Source organism: Ammospiza caudacuta, chromosome 5 (genome assembly GCF_027887145.1).
Source record: "Ammospiza caudacuta isolate bAmmCau1 chromosome 5, bAmmCau1.pri, whole genome shotgun sequence".
Classification (NCBI taxonomy): Eukaryota; Metazoa; Chordata; class Aves; order Passeriformes; family Passerellidae; genus Ammospiza; species Ammospiza caudacuta.
In genome coordinates, this window is record NC_080597.1 from 32,046,946 (window position 1) to 32,070,845 (window position 23,900).

The 23,900-nt window shown below is 35.7% G+C and overlaps 1 protein-coding gene across 2 annotated transcripts in view; it reads left to right on the forward strand.

The window, feature by feature from the left end:
• ANKS1B (ankyrin repeat and sterile alpha motif domain containing 1B) overlaps positions 1-23,900 on the forward strand; it is a 412,748-nt gene that overhangs the window by 19,761 nt on the left and 369,087 nt on the right. The gene's annotated exons all lie outside the window — the stretch shown is intronic.

A 23,900-nucleotide genomic window follows, 5' to 3' on the forward strand; every position in this document is an offset into this window, starting at 1 on the left:
AGGGAACTTCCTGTTTATAAAGGAAAATCTGATTATTATAGTAGAATGAAGGGAATGCTTCTGTCAAGCAGTATGGGAATAGTTTTGGAAATTTTGAGACTTAAGGGATTTCTCAAAAAAAAAACATGCATGAATATGCTTGAGAAGTTGGAATCAAAGTTTTTGATTGAAAAGGAGAAAAAAGGCATTTATTTTTGTGTGTATATATAAATATATTTAAAATGGACCAATAAATCATTCAGTGTGTGAAGCTAATTTTATTGGTTTGATTAGTTACTCTGCAGTGTGAATGGGAGAATTCCTCAGTGCCATGAAAAGCGCTGTTTTGCTCACATCCAGCATATATATGCATGATGCAGGATTGCACTAGAACTTCTGCATTAGTAATATGTGCCAAGTAGAGAAAGAGTCTCAGAATGTCAATACATTCAACACTTTTATAAATCCATCTTGACCATGAAAGATACATTCTCAAAGTATCTGGCTGATGAACAATGGGAGAAGACCTTGTAAAATTTCTCCACCCAAAAAATGCAAATTTCAGAATTCATGCTACATAACTAATTTTTAAAGTATATATATATATATATATATATATATATGCTGGATGTTTTATTTATGAAGATTATTAGCTTGAAAATTTTTGCCGTATCTGAGCATTCTTCTTTAAAAAAAACTGTGAAGAACTGAACTCATCCCTTGCTATGGTGTATAGCTCTCAGAAGGAAAAATCATGACAGTAAATGTTGATTTCTCTCACTCTAATATATTATCTTACTATCATTTAACTTGGAATGTATTACAAACAACAAAAAAAATCATTCATTATCTAGAACCTGAGCAGAAAACATTACTTATGAATGAATGATAATTTATGTAGAACTAGGTCCCATCTTAAAAGACAATTATAAAATTGGATAATGAAAGGAATGCAGAATATGCAACATTTTAAATTTTAAATATATAATTAGATTGAAGTAAATAAAATGATACTGTGATTCTTAAGACGTTAATGTTGGAAAAAACTAAACATTGCATTAGCTTGAACATGAATGTTGTCATGGATTAAAGTGTTGCTAGATAAGAGACTTTAAAATCTGATAGAATAAGCTACCATTCATAGTCTCTGTTTAATGTTAGTAGCCAGAGGGTTACACAAACAGTAAAAAAGAGAGAAAGATGCATTTAAATGTGGCTGACTCCCAAGCCAATCTTAACAAAGTCCAGTCTGAGAGTTGCCATATTCCTCTAACCTGTTTGTTTCCTTTGTTCAGTGTCTTGAAATAAATTGTCACTTAGAGAAAAGCCAAAGTTTGATTCTGTGAAGTATTTTCATTTTGGAGGAAGGAACTAAAATTGCATTAGTCAAATTGACAGATACTGAAAAGCTAGAAACTATTGCAAAATGCTTTATAAAACAGGATTAGACTATAATAAAACCCTGATAATCTGCAGGAATGGGTTAAACACAAACATTTTTGATAAACCAAGAATATTTTAAAGAAGAAAAATAAAATTTTAAAAACAAAATATATTAAGAATAGTGAGTGTGAACAAATTGGTATCGGATTCTTTAGATAACCACTCTATGTATAGACTTCTTACACTATCAAAAGAATTGAGAGATCTCAAGAAAGCTCTGAGAACCTAAATTCTGTAGCAACATACTGTAAGAATACTCTTAGTCCCAGTTTACAATACTAACTCACAGTATTGGCAAGTGACACTAATAGAGAAATTCCCAACAACTTATCTCAAAGTTTTCTCAAGATGATGAAAGTGTATACTGAAATTGTAATTTCTTCTCACATCTCTTAGTATGGGCCAGTGGTACATATTTATTTCAAGTTCCTCAGATGTCTATATTTTTGTATTCAGTTCCATTCAACTTTCAGTAGGTGCATCTTGGTATTTTTGTTCCTCTTCTCTGACATCTGTAATAAAAATGGTGTATTTTATTCAGTTGGTGGGTGGGACACATCCTGGTGCCTGGTTAATTTTGTTTTTAAATACCTAGGGGAGTTCTAATCTGTCAATACCTGCAGGTAATTGGAGCAAGATTTGTTACTTGAACATGTAGCTGATTTAGGACTATACACCAGGATCTATTCTTGGCATCTCAGATAATGATAGTATTTTTTACTTAAATGATGTATTAAGACAATAAAGTGACATATTTTCAATAATTTTTAAAAGAATTTTAAATTAAGGGAGATCCTCAGATTGGTGAAAAGTGGGGACTGCTCTTCAGGAACAAGTCTATAGTGTGAGGTAGTAAAAGCAGGGAGACTGTGTTCAGTGAGAGTGAAAGATGGATGTGTGTGCCTAAGTGGATATCTTACTTGATAGTGGTTTACCCTGTCCTTTGCAAATAATTTTAATTTAGAAAGATAATATTTTCTCAAGACTATTAAATTTAGAATGGAATAGTATTGGCAGCTGGCTTCAGGATAATTGGTAAATTTGAACTCTGACAGACCAGGATGTTAGCAATGAGAGTATCTCTTGCTTTAACCCTTTAATCCCATAAGGAAATGTCTCAGTCCTTAGAATGCTAAGTTAATACAGCTCCCATACCTGTTCCCAGCTTTGTCTCATATGCTCTTAGCACAATTGTACTCTTATGGGAGTATGCCTCTTGCTCTTTTCACAGCTAAAATCTACACAACTAAATGAAGTTTGCTTCCATTCACTTTTTCTATTCATTTGGTAACAACCAACCTAATGCTGAAGGATTCTAGGTCCTTAGACCATTCTCTCTTCTCTTGTGAGCTGGCTGTAAAAGGTTCTGTTCCTGCTTTGTGCAAGGAGGACCACAAGTAGTAGAACCACCTGGATTAGAGTAGTAGAATTAAATGTTATTATTACTTAAATGAATTAGGTAGTGAAGGAATGAAGTAATTTAAAGAATTGAATGTTACTTGTAACCTTACTTCATCTGTAAGGATTTAAGTTCCTATGGAATGTAGGGTAATAGTTATTTTATGGTTTCTGATATCTAATAATCTCTCAATCTTACATCCAAGAAAAGTCAATCATAAAAATATGGCATATGTCTGGGATAATGCAGAATCTCCTGCGTAATTCAATGTAGGTTTTATCATAGAGACTTGTTATAGGTTTCTGAGAGAAAATCCTTGCTCTTTTTCATGCTTTAAATGTGCTCTTGCAAAGCCTGTGTCAGGATTTATTATTCTTACGATTGTGTATATTTGGTTAATTCTAGATAAAATACAGAAGCAATCATTTGCTAGTTAAGGGTCTGGAGGTCAGGGTATTTCCCAGGTGAATGCTCTCATTGCCCTTTTTAATTATTTTCCACCACCACTGAGCACCTTGAAAAGAAAGGAGTCAGCTTTCCTGAGTTCTTAGGAAGGGGTGATGCCTACTTATATTTCTGAAAGTCCCTCCAATCTATGGGTTGTAAATTGAGGGCATCTTTCTTTAGTCTTAAGATACTTTATCCTTGAAAGAAGAGTAGGTTTTCAGAAACGTGTATGTCTTGGAATTTCCTCTGGACTAGATTTAAGGCACTGCATAGTGTTCTTTGCTTAGATTACTCTGCTGAGTGTTAGCTGAGGTGCCTAATTCTGGCAATGCAATGTATGTTTATTTGTTTGTAAGTATTTAACATATTTAACCTGAGGACAAAGAACAATATTACCTATCCTGTATGTACTGTCTTTTTTATAATTCTAGGCCTTAATAAAAAACAACTTCACTTTAAAATGAATGGGAAAAAAATTCAGGTCATGGGAACCTGAAGAGAGAGCACAGAACATTAGTAGCCTTCCAGCTTTATCCAGGTAGTATTTATTTACAATGTGGTATGCTCTCCATTTTAGAAGAGAAATGGAAAATTCAAAGGGTTTCACAGTAGTGAATTGATGGAAAATATCTAGACTTCATTCTATGAGTAAGGAAGTAAGATCAAGGTTTGAAAGACAGCTGTTATAATGTTGGACTTATATTAAACCATGTATAGAATAAAGAATGCAAAATTATTTCTTTCTTGAATCATCTTCAGTTTTTTAATATCTTCAGCCCTATCAGGGTATGTGTATTTTCTTCATGACAGCATATCCAAGTACATAAAGGACATGTGAATGAAGGCATCAGCCTGGATTTACCAAGGCTAATTTGTAGCTGGCTAACCTGTCTGCCATCTGTGAGGAGAACATAAGTCAGCAATGTGCCCTTGCAGCAGAGAAGGTCAACAGAAAACATGGCCAGCAAGTTGGGGGAAGTACCTATTCACCTCTGTTCAAAGACTGGTAGTTTTGGACTTCATTATAGGGGATACAAACCAACTGGGGAAAATCCAGAAGAGAGAAACACAGCAAGATCATTAAGAGGCTGGAGCACTGACATACAAGAAGTTGAAAGAGCTGTTTATTCAGACAGAAGAAAAGAGCACTAACCAGAATCTCATTAAGGTGTCCTGAACTAAACTACTTCTTTTGGTGTTAAAAAGGGCCCCCGTCTTATTAGGTGTGCACAGCAAGGGGAAAATGGGGGCAAATACAAAATGCAACAAGGAAATTTATGTTGGATATTATGGATAAAAATCACAGGGTATTCAAGCTCTGCAAAAGATTGACAAGGGAGATGATGTAATATGCATGACTGAAGAGATGTAAAACTTGACTGCACAATTTTCCAAGAAAACTGAACTAACCTCAAAATTAGCTCCACCTTTGAGATTTTCATGTCTCAGAGAAAGTGATTGAATGAGATGATTCCAAAGGTCCTTTTCATATATTCTGAAAGTCTTCACAGTTGAATTCTCACTATAAGCATTCTGTCTTTTCTGGCAACAATATTCCCAGCTGCAAGTTCTTCTGGTGCTGAAGCTTGGCCTAAGAATTTATTGTGATCAATCATGTTCACTACTTGCTACTGTTACTTAGATTCATAAGCAGTGAGACTGTTGGACAAGAGTAATTTTTTCCTCCTTTTCTCCTCCCTTTTACTAATGTCTCTTTGATAGTAGTATTTTCTCATTGACTAATTTAAGGTGTACTGATTTAGTAACTCTCCTTATCTGTTACTTTCTTCACTTTGAGTTGATAGGGATGATTGCATGTTCCCTTTGTTTTCCACTTGCAGTCTGTCATTGTTAAAGGTGACATTCTTCACAAACAACTTCATGGTAAAGTAGTTCTGGTACCTAGAAGTTCCTTTAGCCTCTGAAAATTAGACAGTTATCTTTTAGCAGGATAGAATTTCTGTTGCCCCAGTCAGTCCATCATTTACATTGTCACAAACTTGAAAGGATGAAATTGTTCAAATTGTCTTGCCATCTGGACCAAAAGCATTTAGATTTTTCAGGAGAAAAGAAATAGGTATGTGGCAAGTTTTTTGGGTAGTTGTGTATTGTGGTCTTACTTTAGTACAAGTCATTTGATCAACTTTTGACCCGTCTTGTTATTCTTATCCCAGTGGTTAATGGGAGGACTTTATGGCAGTACTGAATGCAGTTCAATGTATCTCCTACGTGTCTCTCTAGGACTGCCAGAAGTAGGGATGTTATTAATGCATCCTAGCTCCAAGTTTCTGAGGAAGTGTGTGTAGAATGGAATATGAGGTGCACTTACCTTACATGTGTTAGAAAGGAAAAAACCTGGTTGGTTTGGATTGGGTATATTGGGTATACCCTACATATATATATTGGTTTGGATTGGGTATATCGACTGGGTATATTTACTCCATCATTCCATCAGTGAGTTACTCTTCATGCAATCTGCTTACTGGTGTCTAGATTAATTTTTGGAGGTGAAGCTCTGTATAGTTGAAGAGGTCAATTTGAATTCTCTGGATTTGAAGGCAAAAAAATTACAGATGAATTTTCTGTTTTATGTACTTTCATGCATGACATCAAGAGGTGGACCTCTTAGTAAAAAAATAGTACATCTTTGTCAGCATCAGTGCTTGGCACCAGCTTATTATCTTAGTTTAAAACTTTCATACCTTCTCTGTGAGTTCTCATGGGCATCTCCTTTCAACGTGACACCTTCTCTCTTTGTTCCATGTGGCTGGCTGACTCCTTCTTGTCCCTTGCACAACCACCTGACCCTTCCTCCTCACAGCTCCTTCAGCACTATCTCTATTCTCCTGCATTCCATCCTCCCACGCATCTTCATGTAAAATTAATGTGTATCACAGAAGGGTTGTTGGAAGGGACCTCAGGACATGATGTGCAGACGTCAGCTAAAAGTCAGATCTTGAGTACCTCCAGGAATGGACAGTCTGAATCTTGGGCAATCCCACTCAAGTCTTCCATAATAATTACAGTAAAAAAGGATTTTATTATTTCCAGATGGAATGTAACGTGTTGAACTTCATGTCCATTGCCTCTTGTCCTACCACAGGGCACTACTGAGAAGAGTTTGGCTTTGCCTTCTCTACACCCTCCCACTGTATACTTACTGTGACATCCTCCCAAGCCTTCTCTAGCCTAAACAATGTTACAAGACTCAGCTTCTACTACTCTTAAAAGATACTCTAGTCCTTTAGTTTTGGGAGTTAAGGTTTTTTCCTTCAGTAACAATTGTGAAATAATTATGCTTGGACTGAAGTTTGTCAAATGTTTTTATTTTGATTTTTTTTTTATCCTGAAAATACAGCTTTATTTAAAGAAACTTTATCCCCTTACATAAAAAGAATTCAGAAAAATATCAGGAGGAAAAAAAATATCACTATTTTATTCATGTATTATAGAGCTATAACTTCCCTTCATTTTATGTTTTCATCTTAACTACAGGGATAAAGAAATAGGAATAGAACCAATAAAAACAGAATCAAATGCTGTTGGAAACACTTAAAACATGGGGAATTGCTGTTCTTTTATTACCTGAATTATTGACAAAGTAACTTCTCTCATTTAACTTCAAAATATTTTATGCATAATTTATGTTTTATAGTATAGTACCAAATGTCACAGTAAAACCCAATTTTATGTTACTGTCTTTACAATGCTGAAATATTGATGATGATTTGATAGTAACTATGTTGAATTTGTTATAATATTGTATTCACTCAATGCTTAGGTTGTGTTCAGGATAAAAAGACTAATTGGTCACCTTTGTAAGGGTAAAATCCACATATTGTCTTTTGGAGAATATGAAACTTGCTTCCTCTGGCTACAAAAATGAGTTCTGTTTGATATAGCTCAAAGTCTAAGTGTGAAAATAGTTTCCAAATAATGGAAATGGCCTTGGGAGGAAGTGAATAATCAAAGTATATGCATATACTACTTAATGAACCCTCCACAGTATGTGGAGGAGCATTTGCAATTGAGTTTATTCTGTATTTGCAGATGTCTGCCTCTGCTTATTGCAATAACTATATTTAAAATCAGTTCAACTTAAAGTGTGCTAAGGAGATAGCTAGAATAGTTTCTAATTGTGGATTATATTCATATGGATTATTGTTCCTTTTTTATGTTTCATTTGAGATCCATGGGTCAGGATCTAAGTTTAGAACTATTCACTGAAATAAAAGGAGTACATAGTGAACCACATCACTAGAAATAGTAAATGAAGAATAAAAAATACTACTTTTATAGTATAACTAACTTGAGTTCTTATTTTTAGTCTTGTGGTTGACCACAAGTTTGTGGTTCATTGATTTCTGCACACATAAGACAATGCAACTGAAATTAGACCTCCTTGACCTGCAGTGCCTGTAATTCACTTCATCCACCATGTGCAAGTGTAAAGAAGGTAGTACAGTGTGCTTCCAAATTTTAATGGCTATAATTGCAGGATACAGCTGGTAGGAGCTCAATTCACATTAACAGAATTTTGATTTATTTCCTCCTTTTTCTTAAATTAATTTTATTTCTAATACACAATATTAATTGCATTTTGTTTTTATAGGTGTTTTAGTTTGTACTGGCATTGGTTAAGATATCTGCTTGAGTCTCTCCTCCCAGCCCCATAGTTGTGCCATTCCAATTTTCCTTCATCTTTTTGTGACTGTGGCCAAGAAATCAGTTCCTTTGTTATTGTATAAGAAACCAATGGTAAACCAGATACATTAAAGTTTGAAAGAAAAAGGGGTCCATCTTGAAGAATAGTTCAAATGATAAAATTCAATACTGTTTTATCTTTAAATTGACAGAGGGCATTTGTGTCTCTTTATTTCTAAGACAGTCTTTTTTCCATAATGTGATTTAACTGTGGGAAATTTAACTTAAAATTGGTTATGAGTATTCCAGTATGTAGTCCTGTAGTTTGGACTCTTTGTGACTCCAAGTATCTTCTGTTAGTTTCCCATGCTCAGGTGGACCAGAGCACCATTTTAACTTCACTGTAATGATTAGGTGTGGAAATGGTGCTGTGCCACCATGTGATCCATAAACAAAGTGATACAAAATTCTGTCTGCTGGAATTGGAAGCTGGCTAATCTTTCAGATCAGTATATCCAGGTAAAGACTTCAATTCCTAGAAGCTCTGAATACATTATCAAACAATTTGACCTACCTACAGGCTTGTGAACTGTAGGGAGATTTAAGACAACATTTTGTAGTTTGATTTTATTACCTCAGCCTTCCAGAAGCTGAAACTTTGTCTCAGAGATCAATAGCATGTGTCTCCTGCCCTGCTTCAGCTGTGATGAGGCTTTGGAGTTCCTTTCTTCTCTGTTTAAATTTCCTGATTTATATTTTCTCATTTTTAAGGGATTTTCAGAGATAGTATGACAGACTGGCACTATTGTAGTTCCTGGTTCCAGCATATTCTTCATCATGGGTATGGATATCCAACTCTCATCCTTGACCTGTTCTCACAAGACAGAAATTTGTTCTTTCTTCTGGAGACCATTTAATTAATTATGGAAAATAATATCTCTAAGTGGGACAAATTTCCAAAGTTTAACTAGGTCCCTCTCACCTAAGAAGGCTTCTTTCTCCTTGATTTGTGATGACTGGGAAATCAGAAGTGAGAAATGTGTCAGTTCAGTAAGGCTTTGACTGTCTTTAATTTCTATTTATTTTGTGTTGGTGAGATTAATTCTTTTTTCCTGCCCAGTCACTTCTGGCTTCCTTCTGTACAATATGAAGTTTCTTCCAGAGTCCCTGTTTACGAAACTTAAATGTAGGTATTTTTTGGTGTGGAGGATTTTCATACCTATGCCTACCTTTTGATTTTTTTGAATCAAAAAAGGACTGCTTTTTTGGTAAGTGTTCTTTCTGCTAAAAAGTTAAAGACATTCATGCTGCTATAGCTGTTAGCAATATTTTCCTGGAATAAGGTCATTCTGAGTCCATTGTGGATTCCTTTCTTAAATTTTTACCAGAATGAGACTCCTAGACTGCCTTGCAGGTGTAAAATGCAGTTTGGATGCACTGCTAGGAATTTCCATCAATATGAGTGTGCAGGTGAAGGAGGAGAAAACAAGTTAACAACAGTGGTGTATTGTTTGGGATTTTCACATTTACAACTTTCCTCCCCCTTATCCTCTATCCTGGTGTCAAGCAGTCAAACAATGAGCTAAAAAAGGAATTGGGGTCAGTGTACCACTGCTTCTCCCTTCTATGCTCTTTGCTGGGAGAATCAACAGCATAAAGCAGAAACATGAGGTGTGGGCCAGAGGCTCATCCTGAGTTTAGGTTTCTGGACCTAAACTCAAAACAGTGTGCTCTTGCATCCTCTGAGTGATAAATGCTGCTGGTGAGCGACAGGCTTCTGCCAAATTTGTGACAGGAATGTGAGACTGCATCTAACTTTAATGTGCCAGGGAACATTTCTGGGTACTGGAAGGTGCCATGTGGCACTTTCCCAAGCCAAGAGCTACCAAGCACAGCTGAAGAATGGGTATGTGCCTAGGGCCTGATAGACAATCTGGATGCAGCTATCCTGTTTAGAGGGTTTGAGTAGTGTAGGTGTGGAGCATTTTATGCCAGTATGACCTTAGTGCCAGAAAATAGTTCCAAACATGTTTAGTTTACTATTGCTGGTGCAGCCTGTGTTCCTAAATGGTTCAGAGCTGAAGTGACAAGAGAACTGACATGGCATTCAGGGTCTGGCAGAATGGGGAGTCCTAACCTGCATACAACCATGACATTTTCTGGGAGTTCAGCAGAGCCAGATAGTTTTAATGATATAGATTGTGCTTTGGTCTCAACAGTATATCAACATTCTAGATCCCAGACTGTCCACTGCAATTTTGTAAATGAGGCCTGAAACAATTCTGCTTCTGTGACATGGAAGAGTAGCATGTAAAACTCTACTGCCTAAAAGTGATTGTCTGGAGAATCTGTTAGGGATGTTAGGTTGTTCAGAGTGACTTGGTGATGTGGGAAAGACAATCAGTTTCTGTTCGTAAAATTTAAAATGCAGTCCTGTACCAATTTACCTCTGTATTAAGATTTTTTCTTAGCTGTGATGGCTGCAAAACTGAAGCTGTAAAATTCATCTTGCCATTTAAAAAATAAAAACCCAAGCTATTCTGAAGTTATTTCATACCCTAGACTGCTCCTAAAGTTTTGTCTTCTATGTGGCAGAACTATATGATTAACTATGTTAAAATTTGTGTTTCATGTAATGAGAGTCTATTCCTTCATTGGTTGGGCAGTTAAAGTTTTATGTTTTACAAATAAAAAAAAAATCAGAAGTTTTGTTTCTGTTTTGTTTGCTGTAGATTTGGTATAGTTTTAGAATTTCTGCAACCATGAACCGCATTCTGGTATTCTGTTTCCATGCCCAAGGAGAAATTAACCTTCCAGCTTTGATTATGCTTTTAGAGAAAATACTTACAACTTCTCTGTGTATCCAGTCTACTCTGAACTGGCATGATCAAAGTCTGTATGGAATCAAGGCTGTATGGAATCTTTATGCTAATAATGTACCCCCGATTAATTCAGTGTCACAATTATCGGTATATAGGAGTAATAATGTGCTGTGTGTGTCTTTTCAAATCGTGCTATGCATGATCATATCAATTTGGGTTGAGTTTTCATGCCTTTTAAGATGCCAAGTTCCTTCATATCCCTTTGCACTCTTTTCAGGTGGCTTCGTGAAAATCCAGGAGATGGATATTCTGGTAATTAGATGATTGTAAAATGTTTACCTTCTACTACAACCCCCTCAACCTAGGAGAGAAATGTTCCTTGATTATTGCTAACTTATGCTGTCAGAGCTTCTTTGCCTGTGTGGTGGGACCACGGGGGCCCAGCCATGAACTACCAACTAGCTGGGCCTCGGCCACTTTTAAAATTTAATTCCAGTGGAAGGATATATGTATATATATTTGGATTTTCTAGTGTGACTCCAAATACGACAAGTGTAGTTTTGGTCAGCCCTTAAGCACTTGGGGGGAATAAATGTCCTTCTTCTTACTATTTGAAATCCAACTGTGCCCCCTTTGGTGAAATGATGGCTTCATCTGAATAATTTTACAGCCAAGATTGAACTAACAGTCAAATCTTCTTGATGAAAGTGACCTTAGAATGAGATATAGTAAAAGATCTTTCTTTCCAAGATAAAAGATAATTGAAATTTAAAGTGAATGCAGAATCAGGTAAATTCAGCTGGGGTGTGTTTTTTCAGGGGGTTTTGTGTTTGGATTCTTCTAAGAGTTAATAGTAAGTAGCTTCTAGAGAACCTAGCCCATGTGTGTGTCAGAGGCCTTCCCATCTCCATAATTTTCTAAAAAACCTACAGCTTTCTGGAGATTTCACAAACAAGGATGCCTTCCTCTCTGTGAATATACGATCTTTAATGGGAAAAAAAAGGAGAGATTTATATATATAATAAAGGAAAGTAGGATGGAATCTGCCGTCTACACATGCATTTCATAAAATTTTTTGGAGTATTATTTCCCTTTTTGTTGTAGGCCAGTCTAGCCTTGCATGATACATTTAGTTTAGTACCTAAGGTATTTAGTTGGGGATTGGTTTTTTCCTGCTCAATTATATAAAGATTTAGGAGCCTTATTTGGGTTAAACACAGCTAAAAAAAATCACAGTAGTTGTTCCATGAATCCTTCAGGTACCATAGTGCTGATGCTAAGTTAGAGAGAGATGTGATGAATCATTTTGCATGGTGTCTCATTGTGGAACTGGGATCTCTCCTGCAATGTGTTTTGGTTTTTTTAACCTATGATATTAGGAAGACTATTTGCAGACAATTTTGGGTTCTCTTTATATCTCTTACCAAATAGGCAGTTCAGACAAGACATTAAATTATTCCTGTTATGGGCTGAGTCTTGTTATATATTTTACAAAAAGGTATTTGCCAAAACAGATTTTGTTAAGCATCTTATCAGTTCAATTTAAAGGAGCAGAAAGATGCTGAAAGTTGCTGAAAGACTATTCTTTAAATACATTCCCCCAAATTTAGCCTTTTTATTTTAACATGGTTGAAAAGTTCATGATCTAGAGAGCTGCAATTCTACGCAGCCCTTGCAATACTTTTGGAGTAGGTCTCAGGTTTATTTTCTAGAAAACATTCCACAGTAAAAGTATTTGAGGTACAAAGAATATTTCTTTCTTGATGTGTAATTGGTTTTTGGAAAATTTTGAAACACAGTGTTCACTTTAGATACATCTGGAAATAACTGATGGGTTATTGTTCTTTTTAAGCTCTTTGAAAGTCTATGTCAGCCAAATCTTCCTTTATAGTAGAAGCTTCTGTGTCATTTAAACCTCTTAGTTTTGGATTTTGTTTCTACATTTGATAAGGTTTTTAAATAGAGTAGAAACAATAACTTGTAATGGATTTAAACAGGGAATTCTATCATAAATAGACTGAAAATTTACTGAATATTTTTACTGTAATTCCATTTTGCCTTCTAAGCTCTGTGTCATAAATGATTTTGTTCAATAGAAAGTGTCTTGTTGGATGAATTAATGTTTTCTGAGTGATCCAAATGATTGCTAGCATATCTTAGCAAATAATTTGTCAGTCATGTGATGGATATGACCTTTGTAGTTATTTCAGTAACAGTGTTCAGGAAATTTTAAGTGGTGATACATATATGAAAGCTTTGTAAGACCTTTGTAGTATGTCACTGAAACTTCAGTCTCTATTTAAAGTATGTTACTTGTCTTTGAAAGTAATTTTTTAGTAATAAAAGTATTTCTAGTCATGATCATAGTAATGCTTTGGATGCTGCTGAGGTAATTCTGACCTCTGTTGGCAAAGCACAGCAAATGAAATGTGTGCTGAGTAGCATCCTTCTGTTTTGATATTCTTTATTTCAAATATGACATATGCTGAGAGAAGAAATTAAGGAATTAATTCTGTATTTCTATTGTTGGACAGCTTTTTTCTGTCTTACTGCTCCAGTTAGCTAGAGCATAGCTAGCTAACATAGGATAGAGAATTTATGCTCAAACTGTCCTCAGTTAATAACATTATCTCATTTAAAGTTTTGTATCATTCAATAGTTTCATCCAGTATCATTCTTATTCAGATTTTCTATGCTATGCCAAAAGCATTTGAAAATTTCACATTATAATAGCTCTATGTGTTCAAGACTAGAAGTTACAATGATTCCATTTGAAGTTTGCAGTATGTCCGATAAAGACCAATCTTCAAGGCTCTGCAAAATCTCAATTAGTGGATTGATTTTGCCCAGTTGTACTTAATGCAGTAGCTAATTTCCTTCCTTATTTAACTTGATATACAAGAGAAGAAAGAAATGTTGATGTAATCTGAACAGGTGTTAATTTTTTTCTATACAATGACTATCATTTCTATAATGCATTTCTCATATCTATATTTCATGTCTTTCCTAAGCTGTGTCCTTGTTAATGAAGTTAATTCAAAGCTGATGGAAAGAGTGAGTGTTAGCACTTGGATGGAGGCAGTCAACATGCAGATACTCCATGGCAGCATTCTAGCATATGCAATAAGAGCGCCTCTGATTTAAAATTTTCTCCAAAGAACAGACTCAAATTGTTTAATTTTTGTTATTAAATATAAACATGTTTGTATTATACAGTTCATTTTAAAGTCACCCCAGGACAACAGGAAAGAGTTTTAGTACTCTTTTTATTCATTTTGATCAAGGTTACTTTCAAGTACCTTATATCCTGTAAAAATGTACTCTTGCACACTTGTGATGTTCCCTGACTTGCTTATTGTCTGCTTAGGCCCATGGAGTCGGAATAACGAAGGAAGTATTCTACTGGAAATCACAAATTATATGCGTATATTCTACATATGTTATAGGTCATTGATAGACATCAAGAGCCTTAATATCTCAGGATTCATGTTTTGGAAGTGAGCTCCTGGAGCTGTAGTCTTTCACAGTTCTAAGTTTAGGCTGTTATGGCAGGTTGTCCAAAAGGGTTGGACATTATTGCTGCTGTGATGACATGAAGATATGGAAGCTTCGAATAAGGACTATGGGAAATCATGTAGATAACATTTAATATCATGTGGATGCAAACAGAAGTGAGACTCTCTCATCTGTTACATCTTCATATGTCAAGATAGTGAGGGATTGATTATGTTGATGCAGGGATTAATGTTAATATAGTTGATTTCTGAATCTCATTTTCAAATCTTAGCATCAATTGAGAATGAGATGTGAGATGGCCTTCAAGAATCAAGGGGAAATAGAATTGTGCATTTCTTTTTGTGTCTATTTTGCTAGTGTCTGAAAGAATTACTCTACTTTTGAGGAAACCCCGATGAGGAAGGACAAGGTATTAAAGCCAGCTGAATTGCAGACTCTATATATAGTAAGCTCTGTTCTGTGTCCTAGAGCTATAACAGTCTCAGGTTGGTTTCTAAGATGAACAATCTTTAGTACTGGATTGAGGTCACAGATCTAGCAGCATCCATATTCAAAAATCTTTGATGCAAATTGTTACTCTTCCCAGTGCTGCTTCCAGTGCCAGAGCTTCAGGAATTTTTATTCCACTTAACCAAATGTCAGTAAGTGTTCCAGGCTGCATAATTAATCATTTAGAGGTTTTTAAATCTCCTTTTCTAGTAAATATTGACTTTGTCTCTCTGTGATAAGAATGTGTTTAAAATTGCAAACGCCATGAATTTATGCTGGATGGGAACACTGTATTGGATCTCCGAAAATGAATTGTGGAAAAAGTCTCTTTTCTTACTAAAGATTCAAGGTCAGTTGAATTAGGAAAAAGAATTGCTAAGGGAATATCTTTCCTAATAAAATATATCATCATATCTGTATTCTTGAGAGAAAGAGAAATATGACTTTTCTTCTGTTTATTTCTGATAAAAGTAATATTGGAGTGGCTTTTAAAAATTTTTATTTTAATGTCAGCTTTTTTTTGTGAAAGGAGTCAGAATGGTCTTTCTGAGGATGTGCTCTGCTCTTCAAAAGAGAATAATGTATATACTAGACCTCAGTATCCATGGGTATATTCATACAAGTCTATGCAATCTAAAAATCATAGAATAAGCAGAGTTGGAAGGGACCCACAAAGGTCATCAAAGTCCAACTCGTGGCCCTGCACCATCCCCAGGAGTCACTCCCTGTGCTTGAGGGCACTGTCCAGATGCACCCTGAGCTCTGCCAGGCTGGTGCTGTGACCACTGCCCTGAGGAGCTGTGCCAGTGCCCAAACACCCTCTGGGTGAAGAATCTATTTCTGATACCCAACCTAAACCTCCCTGGACACAACTTCAGGCCATTCCCTTGGGTCCTGCCACTGGTCACCATAGAGAAGAGATCAGTGTCTGCCCCTCCTGTTCCCATCACAAGGAAGTTGTAACTGCAATGAGGTTTTTCCTCAATCTCCTCCAGGCTGAACAGACCAAGTGTCCTCGAACAGCTTCCCCTCAAGGCCCTTCACCATCTTTGATGCTCTCTAATAGCTTTATATCACTCTTATATTGTGGCACCCTAACCTGCACACAGCACTCGTGCTGAGGCTGCACTAATGCAGAGTAGAATGGGACAATCCCCTCCCTCAACCAACTGGTGAGTGAGTATTTGATGTACTTAGAATCATGAGATATGCAAGGATATTCACAACCACTCAGAAGACTGATTTCTGTTGTGATTATAGAAAAATTATTGTTTATGTAATTTCACTAAGTATTAGTTGTCTAAAAAGAGTTGAAACAACCCAGTATTTATTTATAGAGGGAGTTTAATATATGAATATATGCATAAGTGTTGTATTCACACTTAAAGATATAGACAAGGCAATTAGCCTTTGTTATATGGCTGAATAGTATATAACACAGTGACTGTGTTCCTGGTTAATCTTGATCAATCTGTAGATCTTATACAAAGTGCATAGGTCTGATTCATAACAAATACATAGAACCCAACCACCTCATATGTATTAGGGAGCCCAAACTAAGGATACAATGAGAGTCGAGTTGCTCTTCATAGGAACAATTAATCTGATGCACTGATCTTCAGCATTAGCTGTGTGGTATTCTTTCAGATTGCTCAGATCACCTAAGATCATATGTACCTCTGGCAATGGTTTTAGAATGATTTACATTGCTTAAACATAAATTATTTTACTTATAAAAGGTACTGCCTGCTGATCTGGTTTTGGACTGTGTATTTTCATAATTGTAGTTGTTCTTACAGCATTCTTCTGCAGGATGATGCCAAATGAGAGGTAATATTTTTTCCTGTCAGAATGACTGTACTTTCAAGGACAGAAGCCTGGATTGAATCCAAAGATCTGTCTGACTCATCACTGACAAGCTGGAATTACTATGGTTCTCTGTGGACTAAGCAAAACCCCAGCTTGTCCCTATAGACAAGTGGAATACAGAGGAGCCCTTATGTCATAGGTGATGAAGGCTTTCTCTCTTTTAACTGCTCCAGGCAAACTGGTCTTGACTCTAAAAGCTAACGAGTACTAGTAAGAAGCATTTTGCATTCTGAATATAGCCACAGTATTATACAGTATACTCAGCCAGTGTACTTCTAGATAAGTAGTCCATAAGGAATGATGAAGCCAGACTGGTTAGGTAAAGGTCAAATGCGAAGTTACCTTATATATGACAGATTTTTAAAGTAAAGCATAACTGATTTCCTATCCCATTGTGTGACATCATCCTGAAGTAAATGTGTTTCTCCTTTTGGAATTATTTTAAGTGATGTAACTATTAAGACTATCTGGATAAAAGTACATACCCTCAAGGGAAATTGATTGCAGCTTCGAATAAACAGAGTTCTAGCTCAGTTAAAATAGTTCATGTGACTTCTGTTCTGGTTTAGTTTTAGATATTACCATAAAGAGTATTTAATTGGAGAAACGGAGTGCTCATCAACATGTTTTTGCTAGATAGATTCTTTCCCAAACTGGGTATGCATAAATTTGCATGTAGTTACACATGCACAAACTGTCCAGTCTGAAGAGTTGTAGGATGTGCCTCCCAGTGGTCTATGTCAAGACCTGGTTTCTCTAGTATTTTTAATATAGATGTCTTAACCTCAGAGACATACAGCTACACAACTGGCTCCCAGGCTACTTCACCTACTTTGCTGACTGATCCACCTTGGTCTTCTTAACCAATCACACACTGTCTTACACACTCACATTACAGCAGCAGCCTCTGATCCAAGGTCTCCCTCCAGTTTCTGGTATGCAGACCTCATTTGCTCCACTTCCTGGCCAGACTGACATATATTCTCAATAACCCTCATCTGGCTCAGGTGCGGGTAGTTTGGCCCTCATACATGCACACAGGATAGAGGCCCCTGTCCAGGGAAATAGAATCAGAATTTAGTAAGATTGAGTGCAGGACATGACCAGCCTATTGTGCTGCAGAACCAACTATACACAACTGGTCAACCCTTTTTGTCCCCTTATCCCTCTATCTCCTCAAACTTGTTCCTCCCCAAATCACCTAAGTCCATCCCTTTCTCTGCCTTCGGTTCCTTCCTAAATATCCCATTGGAAATCCTACTGAATCCACATGTCCCATAGCCCTAGACAGTGGTGTCTCTCAGCTTGAAGTGTTATCCAGCATTGTTTCATGTTGATATGTGTCACCCCTAGGCAGTGGGGTGGAGGCTCTCACAGCACAGTTTTGAGAGACACCCCAACAAAGTGTGTCTTTGCCTGCTGTGGTGCTGCTGTGCCCTGCTGGACTTGCATGGATGGCCTTTTCATGCACTGGTGATCTTCTCTGATGAGCTCCAGAGTAGCAGGGCTAGGGCATTACTTGATTCTCCAACTCTCTGTTGTCCCTTTGTGCTCCTTTATAGATAAACAGGAGGTGTTCATCACAACCTAACATGTGAATAAGAATTTGTGTAGTTTCCAGTCATCTCAGTACTATTGCAGCCGTTCTTTGGGTACTTCACAATTGTAATGTCCTCCTTTGCAACTTCTATAATTTCTCTTCTCAGGAGTTCTTTCAAGTTGTCTCTTAAGTCCTAACTCCATCAAAATATGCTTTTGTAAAACCTTTTTCTTTCAATTGCATTCTTTTATCCTGAGGTTATTCAGGATAAGGCCATATTGAATATTATGAGGTTATTCAAAGGGTAAGTCCATATTGTGTCTCTGTAAAGTTCATCATGACTAATCTATTCTGCATAGCCAGGACTTTGGTGTGGGTACACACACAGTTTGTGGTAATTGGCAGCAGAGCCTCATCCCTAATGGGCTGCAGCTGTGAAAAGCAGGTGAACAGCATTGAAGGTAATGAGACCTGGAGTGCCCAGGTGTACTGACCAATCATGAGAGGGAGCAGAAGGCACACAGGTGCAATGCATGTACTATGAGGGGTATAAAAGGTTGGGCTGAAGAACAAGAAGGGCAGCTGCTTGCAGCCTTCTGATGTGGTATGGTGCTACTCCGTATGGGTTGAAGCCTTCTGATATTGTATGGTGATGCTCTGTGTATTGTGGCCTTCTTGACTGTGGTGTGTGCTGTGACACTTTGGTATTTCTGTGTCTGGCTTCCTGCCTCTCCTCAGCAACACACTGACTTTCAGTCATTTATAATCAACCTTTTCATAGTTCTTTCCACTGGAGATGGAATGGCAGGTTGGACTAATGATGGCATGGGTATCATCGTTCTCTAACCAAAAATGCAGTTAGCAAGAATGGTAAGTGAGCAAGTATCTCTGAGGCTATCTGTTGGACACTAGGTTACTTGCATACTTTTAAATGCTGCCACCCTACTCCAAATTTTAGTCTGGGCGGATGTAGCCTGTTAAATCTGCTAGTGTTCATTTAGTAATGATTCTTCACAAAACTTGAAAAGTAATAATTACTGCTAAGGTACTGTTTTTTGAGTCTTATGTCGTTGGACATGGTCCTGTTCTTCTACATGTTTTTTTTTAAATAACACTTTTTATTTCCATGCTTCTGTTATCACTCAAAGTGTTGATCCTGCTGTTTGCATATTTGGAAAGAGATCTTTTTCTAACCCACTGTTGTAGCTAGCTCTAAGTATAGTAATGACCACAGGTTGGATACTAAATAATCACACTCATAATGTGTATTGCTCTTCCTATATCAAATAGAAATCACAAATTGAAGACACTCAGTATGGAAATGAGATCACAGTTTGGTGGAATCCTCCAGTTTTGCAGACTTACACTGAGGCCAAGACTGTAAACAGATCTAGGTTAAAGAAAGCAAGTGGAAAAAACTGCTTTAGAACCTGAACTTGAGTAGCATCCATAATCCCATGAATAAGTTGAAAATTAATTTTGTTGTATTATTTATATTGAGGAAACTAAACAAGAGGAATCAAAATGAAATAAGTGCGTTCAAAATTGAGTCACGTTTCACACTGATCTGACAAAAGCACTAATTTAGAATTATATATACAAGAAGTGTTTGGCATAAGATCAATATTAACTAAATTGATAAGACATTTTCCGTTCCCTTTATTTTTAATTAAAATTTAAAAAAAATAATTTGAGACTTTTCACTCTGCTTCATGCAACAGGTTTTTTTGATAATGAAAAGAAAATAAAAGATAGCCTTAATCAAAATATCATCTACTTTTCTTACTTTAATACCTATAAATGCTCCTGTTTGAAATTAATCCTAAAATACATTTTTTAGGTTTTTTTGCATGTACAGTTATTTTTTAGACTTTAAAGTGTGACTTCTTTAGAAAGTTTTATCTGCTACTAGAGGCAAATATTTAAATTTACTTTCTTTGAAGTAATTTGAAGATATACATCAAATTGAGCAGAGGAGTGTTCATAATAGGTAAAACCATCCATGAAAAAGAAATATATATATTTTTATAGGATAATATATTTGGCATAACACTGGATTCTAACCAAGAGGAATCCATAGAAAGAAAAATCACATGTAGTAAACAGATATGCTTCTATATTTGATAAGTAACATTATTAAGTTATATGGGTTAGAGCAAGAGTTGTCCATTTGGTGTATTTGTGCATAAAATAGAGAAGAGGAGCTGTTTTTCTGCTGTTCACAATAAGTAATATAATTATTAGGTATCTGAATGATGATACATATTGTGTAAAAGATTGTATTTTCAAAATTCTCTGTTAAGATGTCCATGTACTTTGTATAAACTGAGTTTACGCAACTGAACATGTCTATGAATGTAGGCAGAGCACTAATAAAGAGCCTGGCCATGGGTTTAAGAAACTTTAGTCAGTGTGTTTCTGCCAGATTAACAAAAAGCATGGAAAATTTGGGGGATTTTGGCTCAGAACAAGACAAATTCCTGTAATGTGTATTTATTCTGTGGAACACAGGAACAGTAAGAGGCTGTGTAAATCTGAACTGATTTCTAAGGCTTTTAAAAACGCTTTTCCTTGTTTACCAGGAATATTTTACTTTCATCTTAGCAAGACTCCCATGTAAGGACCAGAAATATTATTGCATAGTCATGAAATAGTATAATGATTATGGAATGATATAATGCAGATATATATATATAGAGAGAGAGAAGAAATGTGATGCAAAAATTATGCATACCTTGCAAGTGTAGTTCTTGTACTATTGGTGGAGAGTGTGTCTGTGTGATGACTAACTGGAAAAAGCTTTTATTTCCTTGCTTTTCTATTCATATGTGTGTAACAACAGCCACTTCACAATTATTTCTTTCCAAAAAGCATAGCAAAATAAGAAATCAATTGACTAACCATCATTTTCTTTTATCTGTCATTTTCATGTGTCTTTTAAAATTCTACTCTTTATATGTAACTACTTAAGCTCATTAAAGAAAACAACAGTAATTTTCTTACCAAGTAAAGAGTATTTTCAATTAGTATTTGACGTCAGTTCATGTAAGGTCAGTATTCTTTGTCCACAATGAGAGCAGACTGTTGAGGAGATCTTTCAGCTTTTAGCAATAATGTAAGTAGTATAACATTTGTTTCTTTGTGCCTTACTTTGGCAAGATGTAATGGAAGAAACTAATTGATCATTGTGTTTTAATTCACCATTGAATGAAAACTAATTTTTTTTCCACAAAAAGTAGGTTCAATTACTTTTTAAAAATTAAGTAATGGGAAGGTTTAATTTACTGATGTACATGGGAAAACAAATTCCTAACTTTCTAATGCATGCCACATTACGAAATTTGGTTGACTGTATCACTAGAAGAAATATGCTTTTGAGAGCATTCAATATTAACTATTCTGAAGAGCTGCTGATTTTCTTTCAATGAATATTCTTTTCTGGCAAATGAATGGTGGTGTTTGTTTTCTGCCAGATCCTCTTTTGTGTTACTGTTTTTACAGATACTTTAATACACAGATAAATCAATATATTTAATGATTCTTCACATATCGTATATGTTTATGATACCAAAGGAGGGATCTTTAGGTTTTCCTCAATCTCTATTCCACTTTTGTTTGAAGTCAGCTGCTTTCTATGGAGCTTATATATGACTGGACTCCTGTCCTGCTGTGTTCTAAAGGCAAGAGAAGAGCTTTAGCTGAAGCTGGGAGTTTTAGGATGTAATAATTTTTTTTCAGATTGTCCAATTTGAATTTAATTTGATTCCCAGTTATCAAAGCATAAATATCCTGTGTATATATTCTGGACCTGTTGCAATGCAGGACCTTCTGGGAGAGGATTTGAGCACAGGCCCAAGGGAAGCCAAGTCCTGCTTGTGTTTGCTGTGTTCTGTACTTTGATAACCACACTGTGATTTTGAGCATGCCTTTGTGTCCCCTTTGGGAGCTGACAGTGATTAGTCTGTCCATCCTGTCTGGTGTCTCTGGTGTCATCAGCATTTACTCATTGTCTTTGGTCCTTTGCCCCTCAGCTGCCCAACCTGTGTGTCGTGAGGAGTTTGACACAGGTGCATTTATGTACTCTCTAACAAAGTCTCAGGGTTTTTTTTTTTTAAGTCGATATAGTTTCAGTTGAAAAATATTTCCTAAGACTGGAGTCAGGAAGTAAAACAATGCTTTAATTAGTGAATGGATTAAAGAAGAAAATTAGAATTAGGGGAGAACAAATGAGGGTTATCCTGGGGAATTTTGGTAGGAGTTTCTAAGTTTTTCTTTGTTTTTTTTTTTTTTTTTTTGTTTTTTTTTGTTTTTTTTAATTCATGGTGCCTAGTGCATCATGAACAGTACATGAATTAATGGATCCCTGCATTTTAAAAAAAAGAGCCAATAGACAAATCCTATCAACTCTAAGTCAAACCAAGCAAATTATAACCATATCATAACTATGTAAATTGTTCTGATTGGTAGTGGTTTTTTTTTTTGTAATGTTTTAAATCTTACTTTCTATGCCACTTCTTGTTTTCTTCATTCTCCTATAAACTGGTATATATATCAAAGGATGAAAATATAATTCAATAAATAAACAATAATTGATAAACACTGTGCAAAAGTATGAGAGGTTGTACCTCATTAATACATAAGGACTTATTTCCTTCTAATAGAAAGGAATGGTTGTCTTTGCCATAAAAATATCATTTGTCTGTTGCAGAGGAGCTCGCAGTTCAGGGACTCAATTTTTACTCTTCCTTGAACTTAAAATTATTTCCTCTAATTGAAAAGATTAGAATGACTTGTCTTAATCTGAAAGTTGCCTTCTGTAGAAAAGAACATCTGTAGATGTCTGAGCAGATTTTTTAAAAAGTTGCTTTATCTTTTCTTCACTTCTTTGGACCCAAGAAAATAATTCAATCCTGTTCTTCCAAGAAATTAAATTGCAGAGAGAGGTGAGGTACCCAGCATTATGTAGAATTATGCTCAGTGCAGAACACAATGTTTCACACAAATAATTCTGTATGCACACAGTATTACTTGTAGGAAAACAACTGCTTAAGTTTATGAGCTAATGAATCATTCAAGTACACACAATGAAAAAGAGACCAGTCTACATCAGTATTCCCTTGTGTGGATATATATATATATATATGTACAAATATATATATTCCATTTTATAGGTAATAAAATGCAGATTCAATGGTAAATCTTAAAAATCATTTGTTAAGTATAACATGTCATTTTACTGATGTAGATAATGAAAAATGACAGTATAAAAAATTTTTCACTTATTAGCTTCAAATTATTTTCTTTAAACAACAGCACTTAATTCTAATGTATGAAGTGAAGGGAAATATGTCTTCCCAGTGACTATTTAGCACTGTATTAGAAACTAATGAATATAGACTAATTCAGGAATCATTATTTTGTGTTCTGGAAGTTTTAATACTAATGATGAAAACTGTTACAGAAAAGTAAATTGCTTCTGTCAAGGATACAATCGGTTTCAAATGTGGTCAGTTAGATAAACTTGCTGCTTCTCAATGCACCTCTGTTATCCAATTTCCAGGGCTTGGTTTAGTTGTTGGTTTTGGTAGATTAGCAGCCATGTTTTCCACTTTGAAACAAAATATGTCCTTTACTGTTTTTTAGAAAGCCCATAATAGATCATGAGACTGGTTAAACAGGACGTGTAATGAGGCTGTCTGTAAAATACAGCAAGACAACAAAACTTAATTTAATTAACTTATTTTTGAAAGTG